We start from the raw sequence: 15,686 nt of genomic DNA, 5'->3' as shown, positions 1-15,686 counted from the left end.
GCTCCTTGACCAGGGAAGATTGATGACAAAGACTTTCCCCCAGAGCCGACAGAAAGAGAAAGCCTTCCCCTGCAGCTTGCACCCTGAGTTCAGACTTCTAGCCTCCTAGACTGTGAGAGAATAAATTTCTGTTTGTTAAAGCCATCCACTTGTGGTATTTCTGCTATAGCAGCACTAGATAAACTAAGATAATGAATAAAGCCTGTTAGATAGTAAGTAAGATTATGAGACACAGGCAAAACTAATAGGATTGTTACGTAGAAAAAATGAACAGTGAAGTCACGAGACAAATGAAGAATTTATAAGTTGTGTTAAATATATATAGTAAGTACGTTAGTACTTGGAAGGTATTTTAAAGATATATAGAATAAATGGACTATATGATGGAACAAATAAGTGTTACTTAGAAATGGGGTGGAAAGGTGTATGGCAATCAAAACGAAATGACAATCATCAGGCCACTTTTTCTATTTCCTTTTAGGGAAAACTGAGTCTTAACACTGTGACTTCCTAACAAAAGGGAAATAAATCATTTATGCCTTCTAATAATCTATTGTAAAAGCCTAATAAAAAATTGAAAGAAAATAAATTTCAGTCACTCATCATATTCTCAGGTAGTACTTCCTGGCTTCAAACTATATTCCTAATTTGCAAAATTATGTAGAAACCAAGCTGCACCCCTCTCCCCCAATACCTACACTGTAATGAGCCCTCCCAGCTACAGATAGACCTGCCAAACACAGAATTTGGTTTCTGGTCGTTGCCCCTCTGACCCTCTAACAGGGACCGAGAAGACCTGAATTTCACCTCCTATGCTGTCTCTTTATGATGATGTTGTTACTTGCTGTCCAGTAGGCTCTGACTCATGGCGAACCCATGTACAACAGAAGGAGACATTGCCTGGTTGTTGGCATGCTCGAGTCCATTGTTGTGGTCACTGTGTTTTTTTGAGCACCTTCCAACCAGGGGGCACATCTTCCAGCACTGTATAGGACAATGTTCTGTTGTGATCCATAGGGTTTTCATGGGCTAATTTTCAGAAGTAGATCGCCATGCCTTTCTTCCTAGTCCGTCTTAGTCTGGAAGCTCCTAACTGAAACCTGTCCACCATGGGTGACACTGCTGGTATTTGAAAGACCGGTGCTGTAACTTCCAGCATCATAATAGCAACATGCAAGCCATCACAGTAGAACAAACTGACAGACCGGGGTGTAAAGGGGAAGGCAGCCAGAAAAATACCAAAAACCTGTTACCCTAGAGTCTTCCCGACCCGCGGCGATCCCATTCAATTCTAGAAATCCAATAACTGCAGCCCGTGTGGCGCCAGGGCTGTGGTGACCGGGGGATGAAGAATCTCGTGTTTTGCCGGCTGTGTTTAGGGGTCTGCAGCGAAATTATTTTCAACTTCAGCAACCAGAAAACCCAGGAGGCCCCCAACCCATTCCCAACCTCGGCATCCCCACACACCTGGAACTCCCGTCCCAGCTTTCTTGTAAAGTTCTTCTTGTGGAAGACATGGAAGAAAATGTCTGTGTGGATGGACCTTCTACTTGTTCCTGAATGTGCTCTTGGTCTTAATTTACAAAGTTCAGGGCCAGGATCCCTTTGCTTTTGATACGGGCGGTCGCATCCTCCCCCGGCCCTAAAAGAACGTATCCCGCCCACTCCAACGCATTCTGGACTAGGTCCCGGGTCCCCTGGCCCGGCCCCACCGCCGCTCGACCCCTCACACGTCTCAGTCCCGTCTGTCCTCGGGACCCCAGGACACACGGCCGAACCCCGACTCCCACGTCCCCTCCCAGCCCTCTGCGGGGCTTTGGGGGGTGGGGAGAAGCCACCTTCAGGTTTATAGTTCGCCGGCGGTGCTCTCAGTCGGCGCGACACCGAGGGAGAAGCGACTGGGGTGCCAGGGCGGGGGACACCGCAGGGTGCAAGGACCAGCTTCGGGAAGAGAAGGCGTTGACTCTTGCAAGCTGATTCTCAAAACTGCGTAAGTAAGAAACCAGGGCGTAGAGAGGAGGACAAAGGATGGGGCGAAACTGGGGCAAACGAACAGAGCCTTTCCTTGGTCGAATTTTTCAGGTTTTCCCTGAAGTCTTTGAGGACAAATCTGCAGGGGCTCCTGCCTCCCTCTCCCCCGCCCCCCAGGCTCCAAGTGGAAGATTGTTAAAATAGATCTTTACCTTGCTCTTGAAAATGACCTTACGGAATTTGAAGAGAAACGAGAGAGATTCAAGTCCCCCCCCTCTTACACATCTGGCAGTTCCACTTGCCGCCAGTGACTTACTTTGGTATACATGGCCAGCTATTTTATGCAAATACTTAAAAGTTCCAAAAAAATTTTAATGGTGTAGAATATTCCTTTGAATGGTCTTATCTACATATTGCATAGTCTCAAATTTCTGCAACGTTTTTCCTTGGGATAATAGAGAAATCATTTGTCTAAAGCTCCAGTTCCCTGATGCTTTTCCTCTTGTATTCTTCTGTCTGAAGCGCGCCTCAGCACGTGAAGCATCTACTTGGAGTTGGCATATTTTCTAAAGACAACAAATGTTGTTAAGTGCCCTCCAGTCGGTTCCGACTCATAGCAACTCTACGTACAACAGAATGAAACGTTGCCCGATCCTATGCACGAAATGAATGATTTTTTCACCCAGCCGAGGGGACCCTGGTGGTGTAGTGGTTAAGTGCTACGGCTGCTAACCAAAAGGTTGGTAGTTCGAGTCTACGGGGCACGCTTTTGAAACAATATGGGGCGGCTCTATGAGTCGGGATCGACTCTAGGTGAATGGGTTCTTTCAGTTTTTCACACAGCCGAAGTGAAATGAGATAGATATAGTTCAAGCCCTTATTATTTATGTGGCTCTATGGCTTAGTTGGTTAAAGCGCCTGTCTCGTAAACAGGAGATCCTGGGTTCGACTCCCAGTAGGGCCATAAGGTCTTCCTAAGAAATCACTTCTTGTTAAAAATCGTTTTAAACTGGCAAGTGTCTTCCTGGTCATTCGGTGACCTCAATCTTTTTAACTGCAACCTGCTGTTCAAAAGAAGCAGATTCTTGGGAAATGACAATTTAAATGCAAACCACTGTCAAAGAATAATGCACGTGACCTTAACTTAATCACTCGTCATATACTTTTTATGTTAAACTGTGGTAAAATATTTTTGAGCACTTAAAATGTGTTACAGTTAAAAGCACCCAGATACGTAGATATATGATCTCTCTAGAGTCTAACAATCTCTAGTTCTATAATCCATTTCATAAGAGTTAAGATAAATTAATGAACAATGAATCCACTATTAGCTACAAAAGAAAAGTAGGATGTTTGTAGAGGCATCTTTGCCATTTTGAACAGGATACAAGGAAGAACAATTATATTCCCATGGTAATCCTCTTAAGAAAGAACTAGAAAACCTTAAGAATGATGATCACCTGGAAGCTAAAATGTCCTAGACCCAAATACATCCAGAGCTAGGACAAAGTTGCTGAGTGAAAAGACTAGTTGGGAGAAACCTGTCAAATACCTAAAGTGACTTCGCTTCAGCCATAGATTCATGAAATTTTTATGTCTTTATGTATCCCTTCATTCACACAGTAACTCAACAAATATTAACTGCTGGTCTTCTATGTGCCAACCATTTATGCGAATAAAGCCAAGAAAAAAATCACTGCTCTCATGAAGTTTATGTGACACAGACAATAAAGAAATGAATATGTAAAATAAGTAAACATATCAGATATTGATGAAGTCTGGGGAGAAAAATACTGCAAGGAAGAAGTATGGGAAGTGTACGGGGTGGGGGCAGTATAATCAGAGAGGGACAGCCTGTCTCTTGCAGTAGATCACTGGCAATTGTTTTAAATTATTTTCTAACTTTTTAATGAGAAATATTCACTATATAACCACTATATTATCCTAATTATCGTAAGTAACAAGATTAAATAATTAGAAAACTGTCCCCCAATTATGTCTAGACATCACATCTGTTCATTCCAAGTGGGACCCTGTTGAACTAGATCACACTGCCTGTACTCAACCCTCAGCTGCTCCTCTTAATAGCTAACGGAACTTTGGCAAATTGCTTTACCTCAATGGACCTCAATTTCCATATATGTAAAATGGACATAGTAGTAAGCCTATCTAATACAGTTGATAGGAGGACTTGATCAGTAAATATACATAAGATACTTTAGAAAGATATCTGGCACATAAATAAGCAGTTATTAAAGTTCACTATTGTTGTTTTTTTCATTGTTGTTGTTAGTTGCCATGTAGTCGATTCCAACTCATGGCAACCTCATATATTACACAGTAGGGTTTTCTTGGCTGTAATCTTTAAAAGCAGACAGCAAGGTTGTGTCATCTGAATATCACGGGTTGTGAATGAGTCTTCCACCAAACCTGATGCCACATTTTTCTTCATATACTCCAGCTTCTTGGATTATTTGCCCAGCATACAGATTGAATAAGTACAGTGAAAAGATACAACTCTGATGCACACCTTTTCTCCCTTTAAACCATGCAGTATCCCCTTGTTCTGTTCAAACAACTGCCTCTTGGTCTATGTACAAGTTCCACGTGAGCACAATCAAGTGTTCTGGAATTCCCATTCTTCACAATGTTATCCATAATTTGTTATGATCCACACAGCCAAATGCCTTTGCATAGTCAATAAAACACAGGTAAACATCTTTCTGGTAGTCTCTGCTTTCAGCCAAGATCCATCTGACATCAGCAATGATATCCCTCATTTCATGTCCTCTTCTGAATCTGGCTTGAGTTTCTGGCAGTTCCCTGTCGATGTACTGCTGCAACTGCTTTTGAATGATCTTCAGCAAAATTTTACTTGCATGTAATATTAATGATATTGTTTTATAATTTCCACATTCTGTTGAATCACCTTTCTTTGGAATTGGCACAAATATGGATCTATTCCAGTCTGTTGGCCGGGTAGCTGTTTTCCAAATCTTTTGGCATAGATGAGTGAGTGCCTCCAGCGCTACATCTGTTTGTTGAAACATCTCAATTGGTATTCCGTCAATTCCTGAAGCCTTGTTTTTCATCAGTGCCTTCAGTGCAGCTTGGACTTCTTCCTTCAATACCATCAGTTCTTGATCATATGCTACCTCCTGAAATGGCTGAACGTCAACCAATTCTTTTTGGTATGATGACTCTGTGTATTCCTTTCATCTTCTTTTGATGCTTCCTCCGCCATTCAATTTTTTATCCATAGAATCCTTCAATATTGCAACTCGAGCCTTGAATTTTTTCTTCAGTTCTTTCAGCTTGAGAAATGCCAGGCGTGTTCTTCCCCTTTAGTTTTCTAACTTCAGGTCTTTGCACATTTCATTTTAATATTTTACTTTGTCTTCCAGAGTTGCCCTTTGAAATATTCCGTTCAGCTCTTTTACTTCCGTTTGTTTTAGCTACTCCATGTTCAAGAGCAAATTTCAGAGTCTCTTCTGACATCCATGTTGGTCTTTTCTTTCTTTCCTGTCTTTTTAATGACCTGTTGCTCTCTTCACATATGATGTCCTTGATGTCCTCCCACAACTTGTCTGGTCTTCGTTCATTAGTGTTCAATGCATCAAATCTATTCTTGAGATGGTCTCCAAATTCAGGTGGAATATACTCAAGGTCATATTTTGGCTCTCGTGGACTTGTTTTAATTTTCTTCAGCTTCAACTTGAACTTGCATATGAGCAATTGATGGTCTTTTTTCCACAGTTGGTCCCTGGCCTTGTTCTGACCGATGTTGAGCTTTTCCATTGTCTTTTTCCACAGATGTAGTCGATTTGATTCCTATGTTTTCCATCCGGTGAGGTCCAAGTGTATAGTCACTGTTTATTTTGTTTAAAAAAAAAAAAAAAGGTATTTGCAGTGAATAAGTCTTGCAAAATTCTATCATGCAATCTTTGGTGTCGTTTCTATCACCAACGCCATATTTTCCAACTATCAATCCTTTTTCTTTGTTTCCAACTTTCGCATTCCAATCACCAGTCATTATCAATGCATTTTGATTGCATGTTTGATCAATTTCCGAGTGCAGTCATTCCCAGCATAGGAGACCATATGATTGTCTGATTCAAAATGGCCAATACCAGTCCATTTTAGCTAACTAACGCCTAGAATATTGATCTTTATGGGTTCCATTTCATTTTTGAGAACTTCCATCTTCCTGGATTCATACTTTGTACGTTTCTCATTCCAATTATTAATGAATATTAGCAGCTATTTCTTCTCATTTCAAGTGGTGCCAAATCAGCAAAAGAAGGTCCTGAAAGCTTGACTACATCCACGTCATTAAGGTCGGCTCTACTTGGAGGAGTAAGTTTGTCTGTCAGTTTGTTTGTACTGTGTTGGTGTAATACTGAAAGTTTTGCCACAGTTATTTCAAATAGCAGCAGGGTCACCCTTGGTGGACATGTTTCAGCGGAGCTTCCAGGCTAAGACAGACTAGGAAGAAGGACCTGGCAGTCCACTTCTGAAAAAATTGGCCAGTGAAAACCTTATGAACAGAAGTGGAACATTGTCTGATATAGTGCCGGAAGATGAGCCCCTCCGGTTGCAAGGCACTCAAGATACAACTGGGAAGAGCTGTCTCCTCAAAGCAGAGTCGGCCTTAAGGACGTGGGTGGGCTCTAGAAGCTAGAAAGGGCAAGGAATGAATTCTGCACCAGAGTCTTGAGAAAAAATGCAACTCTGCCGACATTTTGAGTTTAGTCCCATAGAACCCATTTCAGACTTCTGATCTCCAGAACGGAAGATAACAAATTTGTGGTTTTTGAAGCCATCAATTTTGTGGTCATTTGCTGCAGTAGCAACAGGCAACTAATCCAAAGTTTGGTATTAGGTCGTACTGTAGTCAGTGTATTGACAAACTGTCTTGCTACCAAAGGAAACTGATAAAGTTCTTGAAGGATTCCTTGGCAGAGTGTTAAAAATCACAGATTCTACAGCCCCACCTATAATTACATGAGACTGAATGGGAGTTAGTTCTGGAATCTGTGTTTCATACTCAAAAATTTGGTCAGTGGAATAATTTTCCCTACTATCATGTTTCTTTTTCAAGTAAATGTATGAATGTATGTAAGCGAGACAAAATTTTAAAAAAGCCGTATCTTCTCTGAGGCTCGAACTCAAGACCTTCCAACTATAAGACTGGCGCGCTGCTCACTGCACTAAGAAAACATTTCTGAGAGCAAAGTTCTCAATTCGATCGCTTTCAATCCTCCGTGGAAATTTCTGAAAAATTAGATTTTTAGAATATCTAATCCCTACTCCTCGTTAGTATAGTGGTAAGTATCCCCGCCTGTCACGCGGGAGACCGGGGTTCGATTCCCCGACGGGGAGGATGTTGGCTTTCTTTTGTAACCCTGGTGGAGCAGTGGTTACGAATTCGGCAGCTAACCAAAACGTTGGTAGTTCGAATCCACCAGCCGCTCTTTGGAAACCCTATGGAGAAGTTCTCCTTTGTCCTACAGGGTCGCTATGAGTCGGAATCGACTCGACAGCACCGAGTTTGGTTTGGTTTTTATACACCTCAATGCCCCAAAAGGAATTGGTGCTACGTCATACATAAGTTTGCTGTTGCTCTGAGTTTGTCACGATAGTCTTGATCGGAATCATTTCAGGATTTTTACCCTTGAGTAAATAAATATACAACAGAGTGAAGTTTTCCACTCCGCTTTAAACATCACTTACTGCTGGGTGACATCCAGCAAGTTACTTATCATCTCTGTGCTTCGTATTCTCCATCAGGAAAATGGAGATCGTAGCAAAAGTACCTATCTTTTGAGGCAGGTTAGAGGACTGAATGATAGTAAATGTAAGGACAGCAAATGGCAATGTTCTAGGAAAACAACAAAGTGGTGGAAAACATTCTTGTGTCTTTTCAAACATTAAGATTTCAAGCATTTATGTATGCGAGACAGCGTAGCCGTGCGGTCCAAGGCGCGGGGTTAAAGCTCTACTCTCTACGGGGGATGTGGGTTCGAACCCCACTGCTATCAGTTCTACTGTAAATCGAATCCCGCTAAGAACAGAATTTGCGTATCTGGTTGGAGCACTTGCCTGAGTCTGCAATACCGTAAGGAAGGTGCTTATTTCCGGAACAGTAGATTAAGACCACTTTTAAGGAAAATCAAGCTGTTGTCATTTCTGTCTCTTCTTTGTATGTAAGAAAGAACAGCTTATTGTATCCAAAGGAACAAAATTTTTATAATTTTTAAGTGTTTATATTGAAATAAATATAACTTTCACATATTTTTGAATTACAAAAACATAAGAGTCGATATACTGTGAAAGTCTTCCCCTTCCATCACCTCCCCTCCGCACTCCATCTACATGGGATTCTGCCTACCCAGGCAATTATATTAGGCTGGGGTTACCCGCAAGAAATGTTATTTGCATAAACAAGCCAATAACTAGTTGTCACAGAGTCAGTTCTGATTCATAGAGACTCCATGTGTGTCAAAGTAGAACTGTGCTCCATAGGGTTTTCAATGGCTGATTTTCAGAAGTAGATTACTAGGCCTTTCTTCTGAGGTTCCTCTGAGTGGACTCCAACTTCCAATATTCCAGTTAGCAGCCCAGCCCATTAACCGTTAGCACTACTCAGGCACAAACAAGCCGGTAGGAATCTACTTATTATTTTCCCCACGTTTTATACTTTCCAAACCTACTTTATTGCATATTATATATTACATATTAGGGAAATTACAATTATTTTCTCCATAGTTTGTTCATTTGATTTTTTTTCACTTTGCTTATGTGTTTTTTGTTTGTTTGGCGTTTGGGTCGTTGTTTTGTCTCATCTTGTTTTGTTTTAAGAGAATGGTAATGTGTCCAGGCAGAATTTTTTAACTTAGTTAGTAAAATATGTCAAACTTTCATTGTTTCTACATTTTGTGTAAAAATTGGTTTTCTACCCGAAATTATACCAACTTTCTGTCTTGGCATTTCCAGTCATTGTATTTCATTCTATTTTTTACTTTTAAATTAAATTAAATTAGTTATGTCTATTTGAAATTTATTTTAGTATCACAGGTGATATATTGATCTAAGCTTTTATTTTCCTGGATGGCTATCAAGTTAACCCATCACCATTTATTGAACAATCCACCCATTTCTATTGATTTGAGTTGAAACCTTTGTGATATTTTCATTTATATATTTATTTTTCCCCCTATCTGAACTTTTCATTTTGCTGCATCAATTATAAGTGGACTCTTAAATAACTATATATTTTCCAATTTCTGGGTGGCTCCATTGAACCAAATATGATTTGGGTGGTATAATAATGCTTGTTTACTCTATGTTAATATCCGAATGTGTCATTTACCCAAGGCCTATGTTGATATAAAGGTTCAAAAATGGTTTAAGCTCAACTACTAATCTAAAAGTTGGGTTCCAACCCACACTGTGGCACTGCAGAAAAAAGGCCTGGCAATCTGCTTCCATGAGAATTACAGCCAAGAAAACCCCGTGGACCAGTTCTACTCTGTAACACATGAGGTCACCATGAGTAAGAATCAATCGACTAGAAGACAATGGGCTGGTTATTATTGTTATTGTCATTATTGTATTCTAATAAAAAGTGGTTGTTAATAGTGTGGGAAACCAGACTATTGTGGCATGCTGGTGGGAATGTTTATTAGGCAATATCCATCAGAATTACCATGGTACATTACACGCACTGCTTCAGCAATTCCACATATAGAAAGTACTCACACCTATTTGAAATGTCAGATAGACAGTATTACTTGGTGCAGCATTGTTTGTATGGGCAAGATACATGTTATGTTATATTCATACAGTGGAATTCTATGCTGCCAAGCAAAAAAAGGAAGAAGCTCTTTCTGTATTGATTTGGAAATCAGTATAACATACATGAAATGAAAAAAACAAGATGCAGTGGAATGTGTCTGGAATTTCTTTATTTGTATTAAAAAAGGAGGAAATAACGTCCCTGAGAGGATACCCAAGAAACTATGTTTGCCTGTGCAAGGAGGAACTGGGGGACTGGGAAGGCTGCGGGAGAGTCAAGGGTGAGACTTTTACACTTTCAGCGGCAACGAGTTTAGTTTTTGGCCCATCAAGCAGGGACGCTGGAGACCTAAGTTTGCCTCCTTTGCTGTCTCTTTATGATACCTGGATATCATAAAGTGTAAAGACAGCCAGAGAATAAAATCCATTAAACTCCAGGAGAGAAAAAAAAAAAATTGAACAAATGACTAAAAATCACCACGGCAGACCCGACTCCAGGACGGTGACAAGGCGGAGGTGAAGTCGCTAGTCAGCTGCGTCTGGGGGTTGATGGTGGGCAGCGGGAAGTTACTCTTCATGTCCGCAACCAGAGAACAGAGAAGCTCCTGCCCCACCTGGAAATTGAGTTCTGTGTGTGTCTGTGTTGCGTGTATATGTATGCGTGTGTGAGAGAGTTTCCTTGCTGTGCAAACAGATCTTCCACACTGAATGTGTTGATGGTCTTAATTCCCCAATCTCAGAGGGGGCATCAGTTTGCATTTGACGCGTCTTGGCGTCCTCTCCCGGCCCCTGAAAGGACATGTCCTAGCAGCTCTCACCTCACCAACGCGGTGTCGGCGAGGTCCCTGGGTCTTCCCTCCCCTGTCCGCCTCCGTTGCTCATCCCTTGAGGCATTTCAGTCCTCGTGTGTCCTAGGGGCTCCGGGCCCTGCAGCCTCACCCCGAATCCCACGGCCCTTTCTACAGTCCCATGTGGGACCTTCTTCGTGGCGCAGAGCTGCGGTCAGGTTCACAGCCAGCCCTCCCTGCCCTCTGAGCCTCCCCAGGGTGGGGGATGCAACGGAGGGGGGGGCGAGGGCGGGGTGTCACCGCACGGTGCAGGGGCCGGTTAGAGACGAGAAGAGGTTACTTTTTTTGCGAGTCGATGACCTACTGCACTTGAAACCAGCCTTGGATGAGAAGAGGGCACAGCAGGGTTTCCCTAGAGCCATAAGGCTCTTCACCTTAGGAGGACTGTACCTGGATCCAGGAACCCCGTGTGGCCAGCAGGCCCCACTTCGCGCCTCTCTCCCCCCTTCCCTAAGAGTCTCTACACTTGGAGTTGTTATAGTGCTCAACACTGGCATTGTGGCGTTTTAAAGGAGAGACGATTTTAAGCGAGACTCTATAGCTGCATTCGACCCTCTCAGCCTCTCTCGTTCCCTCCCCTCCAAATCACTGCTTGCTGTGAATGCAAGTGATGCGTAACCTGGAGGTCTGAGACTCTCACTGGCGTTCCCTTGTTAGAGACCCTCACTTGGGGCATTCGAACGAAGAATCTAAATTACAAAAGATGAGGTGCGCCACAACGAAGTTTGTTTTTAGGAATCTTCATCCCATTTGGAACAACTGGGCAGCCTGGACTTTTACTGAGATTTATCCTTGGACTAATAGAAGCATTATTGGCCCAGACACTCAAGCTGCCCGAAACTTTTCCTGCTTTATTAGTTCTACAGCACATATGAGTAAACAAAACGTCTTTTTGGAGTTTGCCCATTTTTTCACGGTAATCTGCTCTGGATTGTGTAGATTTTGTAGCAAGAGTATTTCATATAATCCAACGGGACAGAAGCAGTACAAACCTATGCTTCTGCACTGGCTCTATGGCTTAGTTGGTTAAAGCGCCTGTCTTGTAAACAGGAGATCCTGGGTTCGAGTCCCAGTGGGGCCTCGGTTTTTTTCTCTCCATGGAAAATCAATCTCCTCTCTATCCTCTACTACCCCTAAATTCTCTACCCGGCTTACTGTACTGTAAATTCTGATTCTATTAATTCCAAGCAGTTGTGGCTGCAGAGTTCCCACCCCCAAAGGAAAAGTGATTTGCACTAAAATAACTTTCCATGTAAGTTTTTGCTTTAAATCATGCCAGTTCTTTTTCTCCAACAAATATTTATTGAGCTTCTGCTATGTGATACGCACAAATTCAGAACATGCACAGCTGTAGCTAGCAAAACGTTATTTGCATTTATCCTTCCATCCAGCAAACCCTTTGTTAGCAATCAATTCCGAACACACATGGGTAAAAATACAAAATGAAATATGAACATGGCTCATCTTTTTAAATTTTATAATAGAAAAAGACTAAAAATAACCCACATGTCCATTAATTGAGGACTCTTGAATAATCTATGGTATATACATACAGCTGTGTTATGGATTGAATTATGTCCGCCCAAAAGACATGTTGAAGACCTAGCTCCCCAGTATCAGTGAATGTGATCTTGTTTGGAAACAGGGTCTTTGAAGATGCTGTCAGTTAAATTAACATGAGGTCATAGGGGATTAGGGTGGGTCCTAATCACATCTGAGTGGTATTCTTATAAAAGAGGAGAAGACACACAGACAGAGAAGATTTGCCATGGAGTCATGCTGCAGGTGTAAGCCAAGAAACGCATGAGGCTACCAGAACCTGGAAGAGACAAGAAAGGATATTCCCCTACAGCCTCCAGTGAAAAACATGGCACTGCTTGTACCCAGAAAGATTAAACCCTGTCATGGTTTGAATTATGTCCCCCAAAAACTGTGTGTATCAATTTGGCTGGGCCATGATTCCCAGAATTGTGTGATTGGCCTCCATTTTGTGATTGTAATTTTATGTTAAAGAGGATTAGGGTGGAATTGTAACACCACCTTTACCCAGGTCACATCCTTGATCCTATGTAAAGGGAGTTTCCCTGGGGTGTGGACTGCACCACCTTTTATCTCTCAAGAGATAAAAGGAAAGGGAAGCAAGCAGAGAGTTGGGGACCTCACACCATCAAGAAAGCAGTGCCGGGAGCAGAGCGTGTCTTTGGACAAGGGTCCCTGTGCCGAGAAGCTCCTAGTCCAGAGGAACACTGATGAGAAGGCCAAGAGAGACAGAGAGAGCCTTCCCCTGGAGCTGACACCTTGAATTTGGACTTCTAGCCTACTTTACTGTAAGGATATAAACTTCTCTTTGTTAAAACCATCCACTTGTGGTATTTCTGTTATAGCAGCATTAGATAACTAAGACAAACCCTTTCTGGTCAAGTGGATTCCGATTCATAGTGACCCTATAGGACAGAGTAGAACTGCCCCCACAGGGTTTCCAAAGCTATAAATCTTTAGGCAGCAGACTACCACATCTATCTCCCTCAGAGTAGCTGGTGGGTTTAAAATACAGACATTTTGATTAGCAGCCAAGTACTTAACTACTGTGCCACCAGGCTCCTTCCATAAAGATTACAACTTTGGAAACCCTATGGGGCACTTCTATTTTGTCCTATAGGGTCGCCGTGAGTTGGAATTGACTTGACAGCAACAGGTTTTTGAATTTGGACTACTAGACTTCAGAACTGTGAGATAATAAATATCTGTTGTTTAAAGCCGTCTGCTCTGTGGTATTTTGTTACAGCAGTCCTGGGAAACTAATTAAAAAAAAAAAAAGCCCATTGCCCTCCAGTCGATTCCCAACTCATACAGAGTAGAACTGCCCCATAGGGTTTCCAAGGAGTGGCTGGCGCATTCCAACTGCCAACCTTTTGGTTAGCAGCTGTCTTAGGGTGGGTTCTCTAGAGAAGCAAAACCAGTAAAGTATATAAATATATATATAGAGAGAGAGATTATATCAAGGAAACAGCTCATGTGATTGTAGAGGCTAGTGGATCAGGGTAAAGGCCTCTCGCAAGTCACACAGCTGCAGAAGCTGGCAAGCCCAAGATCGGCAGGTCAGAGAGCAGGGCTCCCACTCACAGGTTGTGCAGATCGAAGAATCCCAGGTTCGGCAGATAAACTGACAGCTCAAGTCCCAAGAACGGGAGATGAGACGACAGGAAGCAGCCGCAGGATCCAGAGAGAGCAAAAAGCCAGAACATCTGCTTATATACAGATGCAGGCCACACCCCCGAGACTCCCTTTCATCTGATTGGCTACTCACAGTATATTCAATCATGGGAGTGATTACATTAAAACACTGAGAATCATGCCCCAGCCAAGTGGACACACAATCTTAACCATCACAGTCCACCCCTTGTCAACTTGGCACACGTACACATCTCCTTAAACCGTACATAATCTCTGAATAAAGACAATTATAAAGTCATACTTGCGCCTAACATGATACAACTAACACGCGTACAATCAAAAATGCACTAGCCCTGCTTACAGCTTATATTTTATAAGTGAAGGAAACAAAAATATTTGATGCACACATACAAAGTAGAAATACTCATAACAATTACAGTCCCCATTTCTGCAACTGGTCACGTGGCTGTAACTGGTATTTAGAACTACCTTCTTCCACCACCCATTCTGTATTCCCTTTGCCTTCAGCAAGCACCTCGGCTGGTTGTGGTTCTTTGCCTGGTGGGGTGACCCAAACCTTCATCCCTGAAGGGTCTGGGTCATTAGTAGTCATGTCAGAATTAGGTCGCTGTAGTTTTCCATTGACTTTAATCACAGGGCATGGTAGTACTAAGAGACGCCCCAAGGAATCTCCTGCATTCCAGACATACTCTTCTCTACCTCCATTATGTAATATCAGTTTGATTTCCTCTTGGTAATCAGGATCGATCACACCAGCCAGTATGATAACTCCCTTCTTCACCTGTTGATCCAGAGGCATAAGGAACACAAAGTGGCCAGGTGGCATTCTTAATTTCCAGTTCAATGGAATCAGTGATGTGTCTCCAGGTAGGAGCATTCCTCCCTTTGGAACTAAGACCTCTAGGCCTGCAGAGCATGAAGTCTAGGGGACAGGAAGCAAAAATCTTGCAAGTGGGTCACTAGGGGTAAGAGTGAGTGGTCCACTCCCATTTCCACCCCTTGATTCCTGGACCCGTGAATTCTGGCTATGGGAGAAACAGCACCATATATTGGACGCTGGTTTAAAACATATACAGCCTCCTGAAGAACATTGCCCCAACCCTGCAAGGTACTGCCACCTAGTTGGTGCCATAATTGTGTCTTTAGAAGGCCATTCCATCGTTCTATCAAGCCAGCTGCTTCAGGATGTTGGGGAACATGGTAAGACCAGTGAATTCCATGAGCATGGGCCCACTGCTGCACTTCATTTGCTGTGAGGTGAGTTTCTTGATCTGAGGCAATGCTGTGTGGGATACCATGATGGTGAACAAGGCATTCTGTAAGTCCACAGATGGTAGTTTTGGCAGAAGCATTGCATGCAGGGAAGGCAAATCCATATCCAGAGTAAGTGTCTATTCCAGTGAGGACAAAACGCTGTCCTTTCCATGATGGAAGTGGTCTAATGTAATCAACTTGCCACCAGGTTGCTGGCTGATCACCTCGAGGGATGGTGCCATATCAGGGACTTGGTGTTGGTCTCTGCTGCTGGCAGATTAGGCACTCAGCAGAGGCTGTGGCCATGTCAGCCTTGGTGAGTGGAAGTCCATGCTGCTGGGCGCATGCATAACTTCCATGCCTGCCACCATGGCCACTTTGTTCATGAGCCCATTGGGCAATGACGGGAGTAGCTGGGGAAAGAGGATGACTGGTTTCCACAGAAAGCATCATCCTATCCACTTGATTGTTAAAATCATCCTCTGCTGAGGTCACCCTTTGGTGAGCATTCACATGAGACACAAATATCTTCACTTTTTTAGCCCATTCGGAGAGGTCTATCCACATAACTCTTCCCCATAAAACCTTGTCTCCAATTTTCCAATCATGTTCCTTCCAAGT

At 42.7% G+C, this 15,686-nt stretch overlaps 3 non-coding genes across 3 annotated transcripts; all 3 read left to right on the top strand.

The window, feature by feature from the left end:
* Window positions 1-2,861: 2,861 nt before the first annotated feature.
* TRNAT-CGU (transfer RNA threonine (anticodon CGU)) lies at window positions 2,862-2,935 on the top strand. The gene has a single exon. It is a non-coding gene; the product is annotated as a tRNA-Thr (tRNA).
* A 4,346-nt stretch (window positions 2,936-7,281) lies between these two features.
* Window positions 7,282-7,353, top strand: TRNAD-GUC (transfer RNA aspartic acid (anticodon GUC)). Its single transcript has one exon. It is a non-coding gene; the product is annotated as a tRNA-Asp (tRNA).
* Window positions 7,354-11,623: 4,270 nt separating this feature from the next.
* TRNAT-UGU (transfer RNA threonine (anticodon UGU)) lies at window positions 11,624-11,697 on the top strand. The gene has a single exon. It is a non-coding gene; the product is annotated as a tRNA-Thr (tRNA).
* Window positions 11,698-15,686: the final 3,989 nt, after the last annotated feature.

This window comes from Trichechus manatus, unplaced genomic scaffold (genome assembly GCF_000243295.1).
Source record: "Trichechus manatus latirostris isolate Lorelei unplaced genomic scaffold, TriManLat1.0 scaffold00180, whole genome shotgun sequence".
Taxonomy (NCBI): Eukaryota; Metazoa; Chordata; class Mammalia; order Sirenia; family Trichechidae; genus Trichechus; species Trichechus manatus.
Note: the sequence above shows the minus strand (reverse complement) of the source record. Positions and strands in the feature narration are given on the sequence as shown.